The following is a 21,925-nucleotide window of genomic DNA, read 5'->3' as shown; positions in this document are numbered from 1 at the left end:
GAGACTGACTGGTTAAGTAAAATTTCCAAGATCACACCCTTGGAAAGCAAAGGTGGAATTTCAGCCTTGTCCTGTATGCCCTTAGAATTTGAGTTCTTAATTACTATTCTTTGCTACAAGCATCATTCATCTTGGTGAACATCTAGCTTAAACTCCACTTTGAGAGGTAATATTATTCAGTAGAGTGTACATGGACTTTTTGAACTAGAAGAGTCTTTTTTTAAATTCAATTACGTACTTGCTTTTATAGCTTGCAATCTTGAGCAAATAACTTATTTAAGTATCAGTTTGCTTATCTATAAAATTTGGGTAGTCATACCTGCCAAATTACATTGTAGAGAGAAATAAATGATGTATTGTGTCTAACATAGCATTGAGTATGTATGAGGCAATTGACATATGGCGCAATTACTGTAATTCTGGAGAGGAAACTAAGGTCAAAGGAACTGTGTCACATAGCTAATAGTGGAATACCTGGGATACAAATCAGGTTCCCTGATTATTATATTTCTTGCATTGAACTAAAAAAGTACTAAGTAGTGACAAGATTCGCAGAAAAATAACCTGCCAATTTCTCTGTATGTCTGTTGTTATTCCAACTCAGAATCTGTGATACTAATAGCCATAGCCAATTTGCTGAACTCCTAGTGTGAACCATGCTAGTTCTCTATGATATATGATGTCATGGATTGCTGTGTAATATCATATGTATCACTCGTGCTTTCCCAATTAGATCATAACAATCCTCTCACAGGGATTTGTTTCTTGTTTGATTGTTTTTGTGTTTCTTCTGTATCCTCGAGCTTCCCCTTCAAGTGTGGGAGAAAAGGTCTTTTATGTTAACCCACAAATCAACTATTTTAACTGCTTCTTAAATTTTTAAATACTTTATTTTATACTTTTAATCAATACATGCTATTGTAAATGTTTATGGGCTACATAATGATATTTCAATACATATAATGTGTATTGATGAGATCAGGATAATCAGCATATCCATTATCCCCCTAATTTATCATTGCTTTGTGTTAGGAACATCCAATATTCTCCTTCTAGCTATTTGAAACTGTATATTATTGTTGACTATAGTCATCCTACAGTGCTATAGAACACTTTGACTTATTTCCCCTATCTAGCTGTAATTTTGTATCCTTTAAAAAATCTGTGCATATACACTTTTCCTTACCCTTTCTAGCCTCTAGTATCCTCTGTTCTATTTTTCAGTTCTATAAGATCAACATTTTTAGCTTCCTCATATGAGTGAGAACATGCAGTTTTTAACTTTCTGTTCCTGGGTTTTTTCACTGAAACTGCTTTGTTGAGAGATCATTTACATGCAGTAAACAGTATCAACTTTAAATGTACAATTCTATGAGTTTCGACAAATGCATACAGTTGCATAACAACCACCACAGTTATGACATAGACTACTTTGTCCAAAATGGCTGCCACTAGCCACTTGTGGCTACTGATCACTTGAAATGGGGCTAGTCCTAATTAAATGCGGTATAAGTAAAAAAAAAAATTACATATATATATATATATATATGCTGCATTTCAAAGGCTTAGTATAAAATTTAAATATCTCATTAATAATTTATGTTGATTATATATTGACCATATTTTTATATATCAAGTAAGTATATTTAAATTAATCTTACTTTTTTACTTTTAAATATAGCTAGTAAAATATTCAAATTACGTATGTGACTGGCACTATATTTCTATTGAGCAATGTTTTCATAGAACATTGTGACCACTTCTAAAAACTTATTCCTTGCCACTTTCTAAACAATCTCCTTCCTGCACCTGAACTCTTGGTGATCACTGATATTCCCTCTGTCACTATAGTTTTGCCTTTTTTAGAACATCAAATAGTGTGTAGTTTTTCATGTCTGGTCAGCATAATGCTTCTGAGAGTCATCCATGTTTTTACAAATCAGCTGTTTGTTCCTTTATTGTTGAGTGGTATTTATCATGGATATTCCATAATTTGTTTATGTACTTCTCAGCTAATGGACATTTGGGTTGTTTGCAGTTTTTGATTCTTAGTGACGCTGGCATGAACATGTGAGTACAAGTTTTGTATGGACATAGGTTTTCATTTCTACTGGATAAATATATCAGAAGGGGATTACTGGATGGCATAATAAGTATACTTTCAACTTTAGAAGAAACTGCCAAACTGTTTTCCAAAGTGGTTATAATACTTTACATCTCCACTAGTAATGTATGGGCGTTTAAGTTGTTCCACATTTTCAACAGCTTTGTATTGTCAGTCTTATTAAATTTTAGCCATTCAAGTGAATGTCTTTGGTATCACATTGTGATGGTTTTCATTTATGTTTACTTTATGACTAATGATGTTGAAGATATTTTTATGTGTTTATTTGCCTGCCATTCATATTTCTTCCTTGGTGAAATGTGTCAATCAAATCTGTTGCCCATTTTTAAATGTTATTTGTCTTCTAATTGAGTTGAAAGGGTGAAGTTATTTATAAACACTGGATATGATAGTTTCTATTTTTACATCTTCAAATTTACTTTTTTTCTGCAGTGTTTAATATCATGGCAATACAATGCATTGTAATTTTTCATTGCAGATTTTCTTCTCTAAATCTCCAATTGGCTCTTGGTTATAGCCTATACTTTTTTCTTCCATTATTTTATATTACTCTTTCTCTCCATCTTCTTGAACAAATGAAACATATTTGTAGTACTTTTTTAAAAAGATCCTTGTCTACAAATTCTATTATATCTGTTATTTTTAGTCTTGTAATTTGTTTATTTTTCTATTGCTTATAATGTCCTCATTTTTCTATCTTTTTATTAATTATTGGACTTTTTAGATAATACATTGTTTGCTGCTGGGTTTTTTTTTGTATTTTTTTAAAGTGGTGATAGATTTTGTTCTGGCACTATTGGGATACTTTTTGAATCAGTTTGATCCTTCTGAAGCTTACTTTTAACCTTTATTAGAATTGGCCCAGAGCACCAATTAGTCTAGGGTTACTACTATGGTGATAACTATATAATGATTCTTGCGGATGCTCCATGTAAACACACTGCTTGGTAGAAACATGAATTAAGACTAACTCTGTGTAAGCTCTGACAGTTGTTCAGAGTCAGGTTCTTTCTTCAGCATTGGGTAGTTTCCTCTCACACAATTGCGTATCAGTCTTCAGCCAGACTCAAGGGGATGCCTCAGCAGATTCTCAGAGCTCTATCTCAGTGCAGCTCCTTCATCTCTGGTACTTGTTCTTGCAATTCTAGCCATTTGGCCTTCCATAAACTCTGATATCTACCTTAACTCAGAACAAATGCCAGTCTCTGTCTGGGTTCCCCATCTCTGCACTGCAGCCTAGCAACTGCTTTCAGGCTGTGCACTGGACGTTCATTGAACTCACCCTGCTTCTTTACCTTTTCTCAGGAATCATGATCCATCATTTCATAGATTTTCTATTTCATTATTCCATCATGGCTGGAAGCATAAGGCTAGATATTTTAACTTTGAAATAAAATATCATCTTTGAAGCCCTGCAAAGGTTACATATGCAGCCTGAGTTTTTCCTTTCCATTGACAGTTCAAAATATGAGCACTCTGCATGGGTCTTCAAGAGGTTAGTTTTAAATTTTTGCTCCCTGGGTTCCAAGTAAAACCCAGTTAGAAATATTAACACTTTAACATTCAAGAAAGAAAGTCTAAAGACTATAATGAGTGTACCTGTTGCTAAATTTGTAAGGTTTCATTTCTAAATCAAATTAGAGCATTAAAAAGCAACTTAATTGGAGTACTTTTCTTTAACTCTCCCATAAATGGCTTTGCTCAGCTATATTTCATTATTGTGCTTTTAGCTTTCACTAAGGCCATACAAAAACATCACACCTTCTGGTAACACATGCACACACAAATATAGATACAGTGAGAATTGAATTACCATAACACATCTCCATCACTTCCTACTACTAAATGTAATTCTCAGATCCTTTGTTCCTGGCTTAGTGAAAATCTTGAAAATTTTTTTAAACAATTTCATTTCATTTTAAGTTCTGGGATACATGTGCAGCATGTGCAGGTTTGTTACATAGGTAAACGTGTGCTATGGTGGTTTGCTGCACCTATCAACTCATCACCTAGGTATGGCCGCAGTGTATGTTGTTCCCCTGCCCCCGTGTCCATGGGTTCTCATGGTTCAGCTCCAACTTATAAGTGAGAACATGCGGTGCTTGGTTTTCTGTTCCTGTGTTAGTTTGCTGAGGATAATGGCTTCCAGCTCCATCCATGTTCCTACAAAGGACATGATCTCATTCTTTTGTATGGCTGCATAGTATTCCATGGTGTATATGTACCACATTTTCTTTATCCAACCTGTCATTGATGGGCATTTGGGTTGATTCCATGTATTTGCTATTGTGAATAGTGCTTCAGTGAACATATACATGCATGTATTGAAGTAATACATTAATGGATGCCACTTAATGTGTTTTTGGTAGTTTTGACTCTTATTTCAACTTCATTGTTCCAATTCCTTTTTCTTTATGTCATTTTGATTTTTAATGGAAGAATTACATTTTAAAACAATGAGTGAATAAAATTGTTTTTCTATTTTGACAATCCTAAACACATAGTTGATATTCAATAAACTCTGATAAAACGAAAGTAATTGCTAATAGACTAAGCTAGTGAACATATGCAAGAAATGGATTACAAGTCCATTTATCTCAGTCCCAAGCACATATTGACACCTACAATATATAAAATGTTGAGGTGGGCACCAAAAAATAAACTGACTGAGATGTGGTCTTGTCATGGAGCAATCACTTATGAATTTGATTTTGTATTGATTCAGTCAGAACAGATTGCTTTCTCTGCTTGAAATGCTCCCTCTTCCTGCAAGACACCATACTCAGATAATCTCTCATGTTTCTTACTTAATTCAAGCCCTTCCTTTAATATAACTTCATCAAAGAAGTCTTCCCTGGCCATTTTTCCTAAAATACAATTACTCGTTTATATTTTATTCTCTTACTCTGTTTGTGTGTATATGTATATATACAGACACATATATATGTACATTTGAGACAGAGTCTTGCTTTGTTGCCTAGGCTGAAGTTCTGTGGTGGGATCTCAGCTCACTTCAGTCTCCCCATCCTGAGTTCAAGCAATTCTCCTTCCTCAGCCTCCCAAGTAACTGTGACTACAGGTGCGCACCACCACGCTGACTAGTTTTTATATTTTTAGTAGAGATGGGGTTTCTTCATGTTGGCCAGGCTGGTCTCGAGCTCCTGACCTCAGGTGATCAGCCGCCTTGGCCTCCTAAAGTGCTGGGATTACAGGTGTGAGCCACTGTGTCCAGCCTGTGTTCAAATTTTTCTTTCACTTCTAACCTTAATTTCAAAGTAAGCTCTGTGAGGATAGGGATTTGGGCTGATGTGTTCAAACAGTATCCATGAGTCTTAGAACAATGACTAGTACATGTAAATGCTTAATAAATATTCACTTAATCAATAAATGAATTTAAAAAGTGAATCCTCTATGATTAATCTAATCATAGATATGTTTAAGTTTAGCCTGAATTATCCGTAGCTTGCCAGAATTTTCACTGGTAGCCAGCTGTGTTTGAACCCATGAAAAATACTTTCCAGCTTCACTGTTGTTGTGAGGAGAGTATTCTATGTGTAGAGGTTAACTGCACATCCCCAAAGCAACATTTGCTGAATAAAGATGCCTAATGCCTTTACTATTAATTATCTGTGGCTATGCTAAACTGTAAGCTTTTGAGTTTTTATCTTTGTATTTTAGTAGTTAATTTGAATAGAACCCAGTAATTCTTTTATTTTTATTTTTTATTATACTTTAAGTTCTAGGGTACATGTGCACAATGTGCAGGTTTGTTGCATATGTATACATGTGCCATGTTGGTGTGTTGCACCCATTAACTCATCATTTACATTGGGCATATCTCCTAATGCTATCCCTCCATCCTCCCCCCACCCCACAACAGGCCCCAGTGTGTGATGTTCCCCTTCCAGTGTCCAAGTGTTGTCATTGTTGAATTTCCACCTATGAGTGAGAACATGCAGTGTTTGATTTTTTGTCCCTGCGATAGTTTGCTGAGAATGATGGTTTCCAGCTTCATCCATGTTCCTAGAAAGGACATAAACTCAACCTTTATTATGGCTGCATAGTATTCCGTGGTGTATTTGTGCCACATTTTCTTAATCCAGTCTATCATTGTTGGACATTTGGGTTGGTTCCAAGTCTTTGCTATTGTGAATAGTGCCACAATAAACATACATGTGCATGTGTCTTTATAGCAGCATGATTTATAATCCTTTGGGTATATATCCAGTAATGGGATGGCTGGGTCAAATGGTATTTCTAGTTCTAGATCCTTGAGGAATCGCCACACTGTCTTCCACAATGATTGAGCTAGTTTACAGTCCGACAAACTGTGTAAAAGCATTCCTATTTCTCCACATCCTCTCCAGCACCTGTTGTTTCCTGACTTTTTAATGATTGCCATTCTAACTGGTGTGAGATGGTATCTCACTGTAGTTTTGATTTGCATTTCTCTGATGGCCAGTGATGATGAGCATTTTTTCATGTGTCTGTTGGCTGCATAAATGTCTTCTTTTGAGAAGTGTCTGTTCATATCCTTCACCCACTTTTTGATGGGGTGGTTTGTTTTTTTCTTGTAAATTTGTTTGAGTTCTTCGTAGATTCTGGATATTAGCCCTTTGTCAGATGAGTAGATTGCAAAAATTTTCTCCCATTCTATAGGTTGCTGTTCACTCTGATGGTAGTTTCTTTTGCTGTGCAGAAGCTCTTTAGTTTAATTAGATCCCATTTGTCAATTTTGGCTTTTGTTGCCATTGTTTTTGGTGTTTTAGTCATGAAGTCCTTGCCCAGGCCTATGTCCTGAATGGTATTGCCTAGGTTTTCTTCTAGAGTTTTTATGGTTTTAGGTCTAACATTTAAGTCTTTAATCCATCTTGAATTAATTTTTGTATAAGGTGTAAGGAAGGGATCCGGTTTCAGCTTTCTGCATACGGCTAGCCAGTTTTCCCAGCACCATTTATTAAATAGGGAATCCTTTCCCCATTTCTTGTTTTTGTCACGTTTGCCAAAGACCAGATGGTTGTAGATGTGTGGTACTATTTCTGAGGCCTCTATTCCATTCCATTGGTCTATATCTCTATAATCTAAGATCCTTTAGAGTTTTTTGGGTTTTTGTTTTTAAGAAGAAGATTTCTGCATCATACAAATATTCTCCTTTAAATATGGAATTTCATCATCGTGTTTTCGGGGAGAATGGATGTGTATACCTAAATATTCTTTATTTTGAAATGTGATGAAAATGTAACTAGTACCAGACAGACTGAATTCTGTAAAGCAGAATTTATTATTCTAGCAGCACATGGGAAATATTGAAATTCATTTTGCTGTAAGTATAGCTGGTGAAGTGAGCAGCATTGTTGCGTTTAGAGATGTTGATGTTTTGGAAAGTTGCCATTAAGGCCTTTTAATCTTACATTTTGGACTTATGAGAAAAATCCCCGGGGATATTCTAAAATCCTAACAGATGCTTTCTGCTAAAATGCATACAAAATATATCTATTTTTCTATATTAGACTTTCATATTTATTTAATACAGAAAACAAATATCTTTTGTATTAGAAAAAAACACAAATATAAGGGATCTGCAAGATCCTTTAGATCTACTTCTTCCATTTCCAGTTGAAAAGACTGAGACTCACTTTCTTGAGTCAGTACAGGACTTTATCAATGACAGGAAATTAATAACAGGCAGTTCTAGAAAGCAGAAACCTACTATTCAAATTACTAATATGCCAAGGTTTCAAATAGTTTAGTTATTGTGCCTTAAATGTTGTTACAATAGTATTATTTTCCCATTAGAGGTATGTATGCCAGAGAATAAACCACAGTCTACTTCTAAGGAAATTAATTATATAAAAGGAAGGATCCTATGGTTCTTTATGAAAATAGTATTTTTTTATAAAACTGATCAATTAAAACTCATTATTAACACTGAAGTAGAATTACTTTTTCTCCCTAGGAGAACTGAGTTGTAGGAATGCTTTGTAAATGTGTTTTTAAATTGTTGATTTTATTTAGAATTGGCATCTTTTGCTAAAGAATCACCATGAGTCTTCACCGAAAGGTTGAAATGAGTTATTGCTATTGTTGAGCATTGTGGGGTAAGAGAAATCCTGCCTCACGCAAATTTATTTACATTGCTTCATCCCTCTCTGTATCTTCAGGAAGTTCAAGGACCTGCGATAAAACTGATGCTGAATGTATTTCTCCAAGGAGTTGGAACTTTACAATATTTGTCCTTTTCCTTTCTTCTGATTTCTTTTTCTTATCCTGCTTCCTATTATATGTCTTAAAATTTTGATATGAGGCCAGCATATGTGCCATTGAAAATGGTCTTAGAGTTTCTCTTTTAGTGAAATTGAATATTCTCCCATACATATTAATAGTGATATGGTTTAGACAATAATTTAGCATGATAAAGCTCTAGAAGCAGCCTTGGCTTTTCTAGTGAACATCATGGCAATCCTTTTAAACTTATTGGTTTAGTATGGTATAAAACTCACAGGTAAAAAAGAAAGCAAATAAATACAAATAGATAAATAAGGTATTTCCATAGCATTCAGTTGGTGTGACAGTCATTATACACAAAAATTTGCTCTAGAGGTTTCCCTCTGTGCAATCTGTTGGAACTTGTTGGGCTTCCATGTGGTCTCTGAGTGAAATTCACTTTTCATTACAAAAATCTTTTTATACTAAATCATATGCTCCATTACTTTCTAGGAAATGGAAAATCGTTGCCCGCTGTATTGCACAAAAACATACCAACTACCTACAAATGAAATTAAGATTGAGAGGCATCTTTTTTTATTATTTCTTTATTTTATTTTATTATTATTATACTTTAAGTTTTAGGATACATGTGCACAATGTGCAGGTTAGTTACATATGTATACATGTGCCATGCTGGTGTGCTGCACCAATTAACTCGTCATTTAGCATTAGGTATATCTCCTAAAGCTATCCCTCCTCCTTCCCCCCACCCCACAACAGTCCCCAGAGTGTGATGTTCCCCTTCCTGTGTCCATGCGTTCTCATTGTTCAATTCCCACCTATGAGTGAGAATATATGGTGTTTGGTTTTTTGTTCTTGCGATAGTTTACTGAGAATGATGATTTCCAATTTCATCCATGTCCCTACAAAGGACATGAACTCAACCTTTATTATGGCTGCATAGTATTCCATGGTGTATATGTGCCACATTTTCTTAATCCAGTCTATCATTGTTGGACATTTGGGCTGGTTCCAAGTCTTTGAATATTATGAATAGAGCCACAATAAACATACGTGTACATGTGTCTTTATAGCAGCATGATTTATAGTCCTTTGGGTATATACCCAGTAATGGGATGGCTGGGTCAAATGGTATTTCTAGTTCTAGATCCCTGAGGAATCGCCACATTGACTTCCACAATGGTTGAACTAGTTTACAGTCCCACCAACAGTGTGAAAGTGTTCCTACTTCTCCACATCCTCTCCAGCACCTGTTGTTTCCTGACTTTTTAATGATCGCCATTCTAACTGGTGTGAGATGGTATCTCATTGTGGTTTGGATTTGCATTTCTCTGATAGCCAGTGATGAGCATTTTTTCATGTGTTTTTTGGCTGCATAAATGTCTTCTTTTGAGAAGTGTCTGTTCATGTCCTTCACCCACTTTTTGATGGGGTTGTTTGTTTTTTTCTTGTAAATTTGTTTGAGTTCATTGTAGATTCTGGATATTAGCCCTTTGTCAGATGAGTAGGTTGCGAAAATTTTCTCCCATTTTGTAGGTTGCCTGTTCACTCTGATGGTGGTTTCTTTTGCTGTGCAGAAGCTCTTTAGTTTAATTAGATCCCATTTGTCAATTTTGGCTTTTGTTGCCATTGCTTTTGGTGTTTTAGACACGAAGTCCTTTCCCATGCCTGTGTCCTGAATGGTAATGCCTAGGTTTTCTTCTAGGATTTTTATGGTTTTAGGTCTAACATTTAAGTCTTTAATCCATCCTGAATTAATTTTTGTATAAGATGTAAGGAAGGGATCCAGTTTCAGCTTTCTACATATGGCTAGCCAGTTTTCCCAGCACCATTTATTAAATAGGGAATCCTTTCCCCATTGCTTGTTTTTGTCATGTTTGTCAAAGATCAGATAGTTGTAGATATGTGGCATTATTTCTGAGGGCTCCGTTCTGTTCCATTGATCTATATCTCTGTTTTGGTACCAGTACCATGGTATTTTGGTTACTGTAGCCTTATAGTATAGTTTGAAGTCAGGTAGTGTGATGCCTCCAGCTTTGTTCTTTTGGCTTAGGATTGACTTGGCGATGTGGGCTCTTTTTTGGTTCCATATGAACTTTAAAGTAGTTTTTTCCAATTCTGTGGAGAAAGTCATTGGTAGCTTGATGGGGATGGCATTGAATCTATAAATTACCTTGGGCAGTATGGCCATTTTCACGATACTGATTCTTCCTACCCGTGAGCATGGAATGTTGTTCCATTTGTTTGTATCCTCTTTTATTTCCTTGAGCAGTGGTTTGTAGTTCTCCTTGAAGAGGTCCTTCACGTCCCTTGTAAGTTGGATTCCTAGGTATTTTATTCTCTTTGAAGCAATTGTGAATGGGAGTTCACTCATGATTTGGCTCTCTGTTTGTCTGTTATTGGTGTATAAGAATGCTTGTGATTTTTGTACATTGATTTTGTATCCTGAGACTTTGCTGAAGTTGCTTATCAGCTTAAGGAGATTTAGGGCTGAGACAATGGGGTTTTCTAGATATACAATCATGTCGTCTGCAAACAGGGACAATTTGACTTCCTCTTTTCCTAATTGAATACCCTTTATTTCCTTCTCCTGCCTAATTGCCCTGGCCAGAATTTCCAACACTATGTTGAATAGGAGTGGTGAGAGAGGGCATCCCTGTCTTGTGCCAGTTTTCAAAGGGAATGCTTCCAGTTTTTGCCCATTCAGTATGGTATTGGCTGTGGGTTTGTCATAGATAGCTCTTATTTTGAGATACATCCCATCAATCCCTAATTTATTGAGAGTTTTTAGCATGAAGCATTGTTGAATTTTATCAAAGGCCTTTTCTGCATCTATTGAGATAATCGTGGTTTCTGTCTTTGGTTCTGTTTATATGCTGGATTACATTTATTGATGTGCGTGTGTTGAACCAGCCTTGCATCCCAGGAATGTAGCCCGCTTGATCATGGTGGATAAGCTTTTTGATGTGCTGCTGGATTTGGTTTGCCAGTATTTTATTGAGGATTTTTGCATCAATGTTCTTCAGGGATATTGGTCTAAAATTCTCTTTTTTAGTTGTGTCTCTGCCAGGCTTTGGTATCAGGATGATGCTGGCCTCATAAAATGAGTTAGGGAGGATTCCCTCTTTTTCTATTGATTGGAATAGTTTCAGAAGGAATGGTACCGGTTCCTCCTTGTACTTCTGGTAGAATTTGGCTGTGAATCCATCTGGTCCTGGACTTTTTTTGGTTGGTAAGCTATTGATTATTGCCACAATTTCAGAGCCTGTTATTGGTCTATTCAGAGATTCAACTTCTTCCTGGTTTAGTCTTGGGAGGGCGTATGTGTTGAGAAATTTATCCATTTCTTCTAGATTTTCTAGTTTATTTACGTAGCGATGTTTGTGGTATTCTCTGATGGTAGTTTGTATTTCTGTGGGATCGGTGGTGATATCCCCTTTATCATTTTTTATTGCGTCTATTTGATTCTTCTCTCTTTTCTTCTTTATTAGTCTTGCTAGCGGTCTATCAATTTTGTTGATCCTTTCAAAAAACCAGCTCCGGGATTCATTAATTTTTTGAAGGGTTTTTTGTGTCTCTATTTCCTTCGGTTCTGCTCTGATTTTAGTTATTTCTTGCCTTCTGCTAGCTTTTGAATGTGTTTGGTCTTGCTTTTCTAGTTCTTTTAATTGTGATGTTAGGGTGTCAATTTTGGATCTTTCCTGCTTTCTCTTGTGGGCATTTAGTGCTATAAATTTCCCTCTACACACTGCTTTGAATGTGTCCCAGAGATTCTGGTATGTTGTGTCTTTGTTCTCACTGGTTTCAAAGAACATCTTTATTTCTGCCTTCATTTTGTTATGTACCCAGTAGTCATTCAGGAGCAGGTTGTTCAGTTTCCATGTAGTTGAGCAGTTTTGAGTGAGTTTCTTAATCCTGAATTCTAGTCTGATTGCACTGTGGTCTGAGAGACAGTTTGTTATAATTTCTGATCTTTCATTCATTATTTTCAGTGCACACCTGAATTGAGAAAAGCACATTAATGAACTTGGGTTGTTGATGTCAACCCATTTTCCTGTATTTATTAAAAATTATCATGTATTCTGAGCTTAAAAATTGTTTCGATTTCTTCACTTAAAAAAGGTTTTCAGCTGTTCACATAATTTAGGAAACAGCAAAACAAAACAAACAAACAAAAAAACCTGGCTTCCCATGAGACTTTCATGGTAAGTCCACCTGGATGACCAGAAATACTTTTTATTGGTTAGCATTCTTGCTGCAGAAATAACATATTGTTATGCAGATATATTCACTTCAAGGCAAAACACCAAATTATTTTCTAGTGTTTTTCCCCTTAGGAGCTTTCATGATTCTAAACCTTTCATGAGATAGATAAAGTAAGTCTTTCTGAAGATAAATTGGATACTGTAAAATCCAAAACTATTCTAAGCCGCCAGGTGAATATGATCAATCTGAGTTGTGTAAGCCTCAACTCAAGACAATAAAAGCTGTTTGTAGCCTTATTGATGTCAAGTATATGTCAATATTTTCAACAGCAACAACAAATCTCAAAACATTGTGATGAAATTAGACTTAAGATATTTAATTTGGATTTTTTAAAAAAGATACACATTTATTTTTTAAATAATTAAGTTGATAAAAATTATACATATTTATGGTATACAGCATGATGTTTTGATATATATATCCATTACCTCACATCTTATTTCTTTGTAGTGAGAATATTTAAAGTCTACTCTCTTAGCAATTTTCAAATACACGATACATTGTTATTAAAGAGTCATCAGGCTGTGCAATAGATCTCCTGAAGTTATACCTCCTGTTTATCTGAAATTTTGTAAGCCTTTCACCAAGGTCTTCCCAATCCCTGTCACCTGCCCACCCCAGTCCCTGGTAGCCATCATTATACTTTCTGCTTCTTTGAGTTTGATTTCTTTTTTTTAGATTCATCCACTTGGATTAAAAACTAAAACATAAGACCTGAGACTGTGAAACTACTAGAAGAAAACATAGAGGAAAGGCTTCTTGATAATGGGCAAAGATTTTCTGGAGATGACCCAAAAAGCACAGGAAACACATGCAAAATTAGACAAATGAGATTGCATCACACTAAAAAGCTTCTGCACAGCAAAGGAAACAATCAACAGAGTGAAGAGACAACCTATGGAATGGGAGGAAATATTTGCAAACCATACATCTAATAAGGGATAATATCCAAAATACATAAGGAACTGAAACAACTCAATAGCAAGAAAACAATCCAATTTTTTAAATGGGCAAAGGACTTGAAAAGACATACGAATGGCCAACAGGTTCATGAAAAATGTTCAATGTCACTCACTAATCATCAGGGAAAGGCACGTTCATTTCAGTATCTTTTATTAATGACATTGTGGTATCTATATATATCTGTTAGTATTGATTTTTAATTATAGCATCCAAAATATTCAGTTTCTGCTTACAAAGCTGTTTTAAGTTATTTTGATTCAACTGACTCATCAAATCAAACAAATGATTTGATATCATTTTGCAATGAAATTAAATTTCTTAATTTCTGTTTTTGACTGAATGCAGATAAAATTCTTGGTCATATAGAAAGTTTCTGTTCCCACACCATTGCCCTCATTCCATTATATGCATTTTCTACTCAATGTCTTCACTGTAGTCTTGATGGTGGATGGAGAGATAAAGTCTGCATTAACTGAAACAAGTTATTTGAATATCCTTGCTAATCAATAAGGTAATTAATGCATTGTAACTAGGATGTAGAGCCTGTAAAACCCTGTTGTATAATGCCATGGTACAGACATTTCTAAAATAGACCAACAGATGTTTTGAGAAACTTCTTAAAATTTTCTTTGCTTCTTTGGAGTTTCTTTACCAAATTATAAGTAAGAATACAAATGTAGTTGGTGATGATGAGATAATTCTTTGAGCAAAACAATAGATCTGTAGATGAGGTTAAAAAGTTCATATTAATATTGTCAAGAGTTTTTTCATATAGAAGTAATTTTATTTTTCAGATTTTTGAAAGCTGGAGAGATGAGGATGGGGGAATGAAGGAGCAGTAAGGTTTGCCCAATTGATGACACATTTATGTATAATTTTTTCATGCTTTGGAAAACAATTTTATAAAAAATTGTTCCAAGAAGTTTTAAGCACATTATAGATATGAATTAACTGCATAGTATTAGTTTAAAAATTATTAGAGCGTTTGTTAATTTCATATATGACAACATTAGATAATACTAAGTTCTAATCTTTTGATTTTTCTAGCTCATAGCCCTATTCTGGTTCTCCTTTTCAAGTTTTTTAATGTATTCATAATTTAATAATTACCTTTTAAATATTATTTTATTTTAGATTTAGGGGATACATGTATATGTTTGTTACATGGATATATTGAGTATTGGTAGTGATTGGACTTCTAACGTACCCATCACCCAAATAGTGAACATTGTGCTCAATAGGTTATTTTTCAACCCTCACCCTTTTCCTCTCATTAGTAATTTTTTTGCAGTAGGTATTTTTGTTAGGCTATCAGACGTTGAATTAGTCTTCTTAAAATGACCCATAGGTGACTCAGTTCATTTCTGTGCAGTACTCTTAAAATAGAGATTTTTCTGACTTTCTAGTTGAGAAAGATCATGTAATTCATTGTCAAAACTTTAAATCAAAATGCTAGCCTTAATATAAATTTCCAACACTGCAGTGGAGTCAGGGTACAATATAAACCTGATTACTGTGGCAAAAAGCTTGAAGCTTTCATAAACGCAGAACAATGCTGGTAAAGAGAAACCTGATTTTAAAATTATTGCTTAAACCTAGGTTTTCAATAAAGAGCGGAAATTGATGAGCATTTGAGGGAATAATAACCAATGGTTACAGTCAAAATGGTAACTTCTGTGACATTTCTAAGTATGGAAGTGTGAGATGGAAGTATTTGGAGGGACTGAGAGCTCTTCACTACCTCTAAGTTAGGCAGCTTTCACTAGATTGGGAGAGTTCCAATATATATACCTAGTTGCAGGTGTCCATCCTTGAAGAAAGTGAAAAAGGGCAATGAATGAACAGATTCCACAAGTCTTGTCTGCTACTAAACCAACTGGTCAGTGTTATTGTGGAAATAATGTGTGAAAAGCATAGAGCACAGGTCCTGGCACATAGTAAATACCAAATACATGGTGGATATTACTAAAGGAGGTAGCAATGCTTATTAGCTAAAAGCATAGATTCTGAAGTTTAACCATCTGTGTTTTTGTCTTGCTTCCACAATAACAGCTGGGTAAACTTGGGAATGTTATTTAACTTCTCTGAGGCTTGCGAGATAAAAATAGTACTACCTCATATGGTTGTCAAGGAAATAAACGAGAATATATATAATGCGATTAAAACAACTCCTAGTATGTAGTAAGCGCTCAATGTAAATATCAGCTATTTCTACTACAACTGCAACTATGATGAGGGTGATGACTACAACTGCTATCACCACTGCCTTCTGCAACTACTGCTATCTGGCCTTTCTTATTAGGTATTGGCTGGGAGCTTGTAGAAAAGCTTTGGAAAAGCAGAATTGGATAAGTCAGGACCTGACTAATCTGACCAATTTGGGCAGAGCTGAAGCTTACTTTGTAAAGACCTGGAAGCAAATATGGAAAAACAGATTATCATGAGGATTAAACTATCTCATAAAACAAAACACTTTTAGCAAGATTATCAAATTATTTATAAGTAAATCATGAAATGGTGCTATTTTAATCACAGATTTAAGGCACACCAAATTCTTACCCCACATGAAAAGACCTGAGCCCCAAGATTTAAGAAAAAACTTATATGATATACACTTTAAAATAATTTTCTAACAGTTATTTTGTGTGCTGCAAAAGAACTGACATATTTTCTTATTGTGTAAAATATATATAACAAAATTTATTACTTTAAACATTTTTAAAGAGTTTGGTGACATTAAGTACATTTACACTGTTGGGCACCCATCATGACCATCCATCTCCAGAATATTTTCATTTTTCCAAACTGAAACTCTTTACCCATTAAACAATAATTCCACATTTCCAGCTGCCTTAAGTTCCTGGCAACCACCATTCTACGTTTTGTCTCTACACACTTGGCTATTCTAGACACTCAATATAAGTAGACTCATAGAATATTGTCCTTTTATGTTTGGCTTATTTCCCTTAGAATAGTATCTTCAAGCTTCATCTATGTTGTAGCATGCATTAGAATTTTATTGTTTTTTAAGGCCAAATAATATATTTCATTGTATATATATGCCACATTTTGTTTAATCCATTCATCCGTTGGTAAACATTTGAGAAGAAAGGCATTGTCCTCAACTTGATTTCAGCTTTCTCACTGGCCATGGATCTATCAGTGATATGTTCTATAAGATCCATCTATTTTGGCCTGATTTGTAGTTGATTAGAAGGAGTCATACTTCTTTAGATTAGGTATTTTTGTCTTGTCTGGTTATGGTTTCTTACCAAAAATAAACAATGCCAGGGTTCACTATAATCATTGTTTCTTAATAATGAAGCAACTAAGTGGTACCAGGTTCTTTGGCAAGACTAAATGTTTTATATTGGAAACCCACAATTTATGAATCTAAATGAATCTGGAGCTCTGACATTTTAGAACCTTTGCATTTTATTCAAGGATGAAGATGAACAAAATTACCAAAGAGCAATGTATATAAAAAGTTGATTAATTTATATACATTGAGTTTTTGTTATAGGCAAAGAATCTCCCGAGGTGCTGGGAGGATTATAAAAAAACTGTAACTAACTGAGTCAGGCTTATGACCTTACATTAATTTTTGGAGAACAGGAAGACATCCCCGAAAAATAAAAGTACTAATAAAGAGGTAAAATTTTTTTCTGACTCTTCCAAATTTAATGTTCTTGTATTGCTTGCTTTTGTACTTTTCATTTAGATCATTTATTATAATTTATAATTTATATATTTGGAGAAATTATTGATTGAATGTCTGCCTCACCCCAGACTATAGTGAGGACAGAATTGAGGTCACGTCTCTACCAGTGTGACTAGGAACATTGGTAAATGACCATTGAATTAATTAGTTAAGTAACCACATGAGCACAAATATAAAATTTAAGTCATGGGTCAGTAGCTGAAAGAAGATAAGGAAAGATTTACTGATTGTCTACAATGAGCCAGCTGCTTTACAAAGGTACAGATGACAATTACAGGCTAGGCACTGAGAACATATCTAACTCTGCAGGACCCTCTGCCATTGATGCTGCCTGACTGTTACACAGATTGAGTTTCTCTTTATCTCCCTTGTCACTTGTGTTTTCCTGTGTCGCCTGTGTTTTCCTTCTGTGCCTCTATCATTATTTCCTCAACACCTTATCATATTTAATAATTTTAAATTGTTTTTCAGTTTACCAATTGCTTCATGTCCATCCATCAGCAAATCATCATAGCAACTCTCCACTTTACAAAGGGGGAAACAGACTCAGAGAAATGTGATGACTATCCCAAGATACCACAAAAGTAAATACAGAACAAAACTTAAAACTGGGTCTTCCACTTCCAAAGCTAGTGCTGCCCCAAGCAATGGGATTATATTGCACTTTGTAGTGACTGTGACAGCTTTTAAAGTGACCAAGTTTCTTTTTGGTTCCTTTTCTCTCTTGGTGTTGAGTTTTTGAGACACAATTGCATTTAGAATTCTCAAGTACTGAAAGGTGCTTTTCCCCATGGATTTGAATCAAATGTGCGAATCGCATCCAAAAAGGTTAATCTGTTTACCCAACTAGAACATTTTGCACTGCAGAAATAAAACTAGAAGTTGCATTGCTGGGCTGCTCCAGATGTCCTGTGCTTTGAGCTGCTTTATTTGCATTTGGTATTTCAAAGCTTGTGATCAATTTACAATTATAATTGTCACCAAAATTTTACTTTAACTAGCACTTTGGGAAGGAAAACATCAATTTACATTATTTTGCAGAGTTTGAAAATATCTAATGATTTATAAAACAAAAATGGGTTTCATCAAGACAAGTGAGTACAAAATTGCTGTTGCTGATCTACGTTGTAATCATTTCCTAATACAAGATCTTGTTATTTTCATACATGCATTTTATATTCACTATGCTAGTCCATAATAAGATAATTTTAATCACTGAGTTATACAGCTGCTCTAAGAGAGTGAAGAGCATAAACATGAATAAGAAAATCAGACAGCTGATTATAAAAATGTATTATTGGATATCTGTCTTGGCGGCACATGTAACTAGATTAACAGTAAGCATGATTCCATATGTAAGGTGCTTCTTACTTTTCATATCTCCTTTAAGATATGAAAAGATATATTTACTTTATATACTATTAATAGAATTCTTGTCAGTGGAGTTAGAGGAATTTCTAGAAATAGCTCAGTTTCTTTAAACTATAATAATACCAGAAAGAAAAGACGTCATAAATTATGTATCAAATATATTGTTCTGAGAGTCAATAGATAATAGCAAACATTTATTGAGTGCTTGCCTTTAGCTAGGCTCTGTGCTAAGAACATTATGTGCATAAGGTCATTTAATCATTTGAGAGTAAGCACTTCTACTATTACGAATTGCTATGGCCTGAATGTTCGTGTCTCCCTAAAATTCACATGTTGAAAACCTAATTACCAATGTGATGGTATTAAGGGGTGAGGCCTTTGGGAAGTTATTAGATCATGAGGGCAGAGCTCTCATAAATGGGATTCATGTCCTTATAAAAGAGGCCCGAGAGAGTTGCCATGGCCCTTCCACGATGTGAGGACACAACAAGGAGGCGCTGTCTATGAACCAGAAAGCAGGCCCTCACCGGAAACCAAATTAGCCAGCACCTTGATCTCTGACTTCACAACCTCCAGAACCCTGAGAAATGAATTTCTACTGTTTATGAGCTACTCAGTTGATAGTATTTTGTCATAGTTACCTGAACAGACTAAGACATGAATTCTATCTCAAAGATGAGGAAACTAAAGTTGAAAGTGGTTAAGTTTCTGAAGGTTCTGCAGCCAGCAAGAGATATATAAAGTACCAAATAATAAAATAAATTTTCAAATAAAAGTCAAATCCAAGAAAAGGCAGAAAATACTAATGCTTAGTTCAGAATTTTATTATTAGTCTGAAAAAATAACATAACTTATATGCAAATTATACAAGCTTAGAATAAAAAGAAACCCCTTAAAGACTCTCTGAAAACACAGACTATGTCTTACTTATTTTTTCATCTCCTTGCATAGAGTAGCCCACAATTTTTTTTTTTTTTTTTGAGACAGAGTCTGGATGTGACACCCAGGCTGGAGTGCAATGGCACAATCTCGGCTCACTGCAACCTCTGCTTCCTGGGTTCAAGTGATTCTCCTGCCTCAGCCTCCCAGGTAGCTGGGACTACAGGCACACATCACCACACCTGGCTGATTTTTGTACTTTTAGTAGAGACAGGAGTTCACCATAGTGGCCAGGCCGGTCTCGAGCTCCTGACCTCAAGTGATCCACCTGCCTCAGCCTCCTAAAGTGCTGGGATTACAGGCATGAGCCACCACACCCAGTCATATAAAAAATATGGAGTTGAATTTTATCCAGTGTCAGAACCTTCCAAAATTGGGGAGTTTACAATCCAATTTATTCTTGAGAAGTTCCAGGTATCAAAAAATTCTTTTATCTTTTAAGTAATAATGTTTCTCTCCATAATTTCCCTTTGTTGAAACTGTGTGATCATGGAGCCTAAATGACCATTGGTAATATAATATTAATATTCAAAATGGATGATGCAATTCATACTGACCTGTCAGCAGCCCGATATTAATTTAAACTCCTGACCTACATTAATTTACCTCAGAGCAATGGTTCTCTTTTCTTGCTTACTTTCGGGTCAGCTTCAAACACACCAATGCCCCGTTTTCACTACAGATAAATTGGTCTGCATATCTGGAGTTGATCTGAACATAAGCATTTTTTAACAACTCCCCAGATAGTTCTAATGTGCAGCCAATATTGAGACTCACTATGATAGAGAAATGCACACTAAATACAGAGGGTTGTTGCCAAGCAAGTAACTACCTGGCTGCCCAGCCAAGACAATCCAGAATAGCATTATTTTTATGAATTCATCAAGCATTTGGGTCCAGAATTTGATCTTAACCTTGCATAAAAGTTAATCAGACCCTAGGAAATTGATAATATGTTAATCAAACATGAAATTGTCTCATATAGAATATAGAATGCCAGACTATGGGAGCTTCCCAGTAGGCACATTCGCTGTCTGAAAAGTTGTTCCTCTTTTTCAATTAGTTGTGTGGACAAATTTCTCAGATCATTGCACTGAAGAGCTAGAATCTGAGCGGAAATAGTTGATAGTGTTGGTATATTTTGCTGAAAGTGTGAAGAATCTTGATAAAATGTCCTTGTTTTGATGATAATGTTCTTTTGTTTAAATTCTGATGTCCTATAGATTCAAGGTCCTCTGGATATTCTAAATTAATATTGCCAAGTTAACTTATTTGACTCCTGTTTTTCTATGACTTTGTACGTAATCCTCCTTCTTTCTTTATATATAATACTTTATCTTACAGTTTTAGCATTGGCAACATTCTATTTCTTTTATATTTCTTGATTGTATTAGTGAAATTCTAGCACTCCTTAAGCATGCGTTACAGAATGCTTGTCCAATGTGTGGAAGACAGAAACCTTAGAGGGTTAGAACAAACATTAGAAGAGCAGTTCGTTCTTAACCTACTTTTCTGCTGAGGTGCTCATTAAAGTTGATGTTCACTTGCATGGGCATGCCCGGATTTTGAAAACCTTGTCAAATTATCTCTATTTCTGGGTTTTTTTTTTTTTTAATCTGGATCTCTCTCATGTTTTAGGCTTTCCTCAAATGTCTGATGATTCTTGATTGTCTGTTTATATTTAAGAAAGAGTCCATTAAAAAGCTGGTTCGGACCTCTGTGTTCAAGGGTAGCCCTAGCTTTAGCATAATGAGACAGAGAAAGCAGACAGGGCATTCAACTAGGTACTTTGTGCTGGGCTCCCCTCCTCCCCCCAACTCCCACCACACACATCCTGGAAGGCAGCAATGCTTCTGTTTCATCATACAGCATAGTCACATTCTTTAGAATTCTTCCAATTTTTTTTGCCTCAAGATTGGACTGAGGGTGTCAACATCCGGAGGTCAGTATAAAGACCCTCCCCTGCCCACCACCCCATGCAAGATCTTGCTCTGTCACCTATGCTGGAGTGCAGTTGCACAATCACAGCTCACTGCAGCCTCAACCTTCTTGGCTCAAGCTATCCTCCCACCTCAGCCTACTGAGTAGCTGGGATTACAGGCAAGTGCCACCACACCCAGCTGATCTTTGTATTTTTTTGTAGAGATGGGGTTTTGCCATGTTGCCCAGGCTGGTCTCCAACTCCTGGGCTCAAGCAATCCTCCAGCCTCGGCCTCCCAAAGTGCTAGGATTATGTGGGTGATCCACCGCACCTGGCATATATAAAGACTTCTAGACAAGGGTTCATTCTGGTTCCCTTTTCAGCTACAGCC

At 35.5% G+C, this 21,925-nt stretch overlaps 1 protein-coding gene across 2 annotated transcripts in view; it reads left to right on the top strand.

The window, feature by feature from the left end:
- PDE4B (phosphodiesterase 4B) overlaps positions 1–21,925 on the top strand; it is a 582,824-nt gene that overhangs the window by 304,004 nt on the left and 256,895 nt on the right. The gene's annotated exons all lie outside the window — the stretch shown is intronic.

Source organism: Gorilla gorilla, chromosome 1, assembly GCF_029281585.2.
Source record: "Gorilla gorilla gorilla isolate KB3781 chromosome 1, NHGRI_mGorGor1-v2.1_pri, whole genome shotgun sequence".
NCBI lineage: Eukaryota > Metazoa > Chordata > Mammalia > Primates > Hominidae > Gorilla > Gorilla gorilla.
The sequence above is the reverse complement of the archived record's forward strand: the minus strand, read 5'-3'. Positions and strand labels throughout refer to the sequence as shown.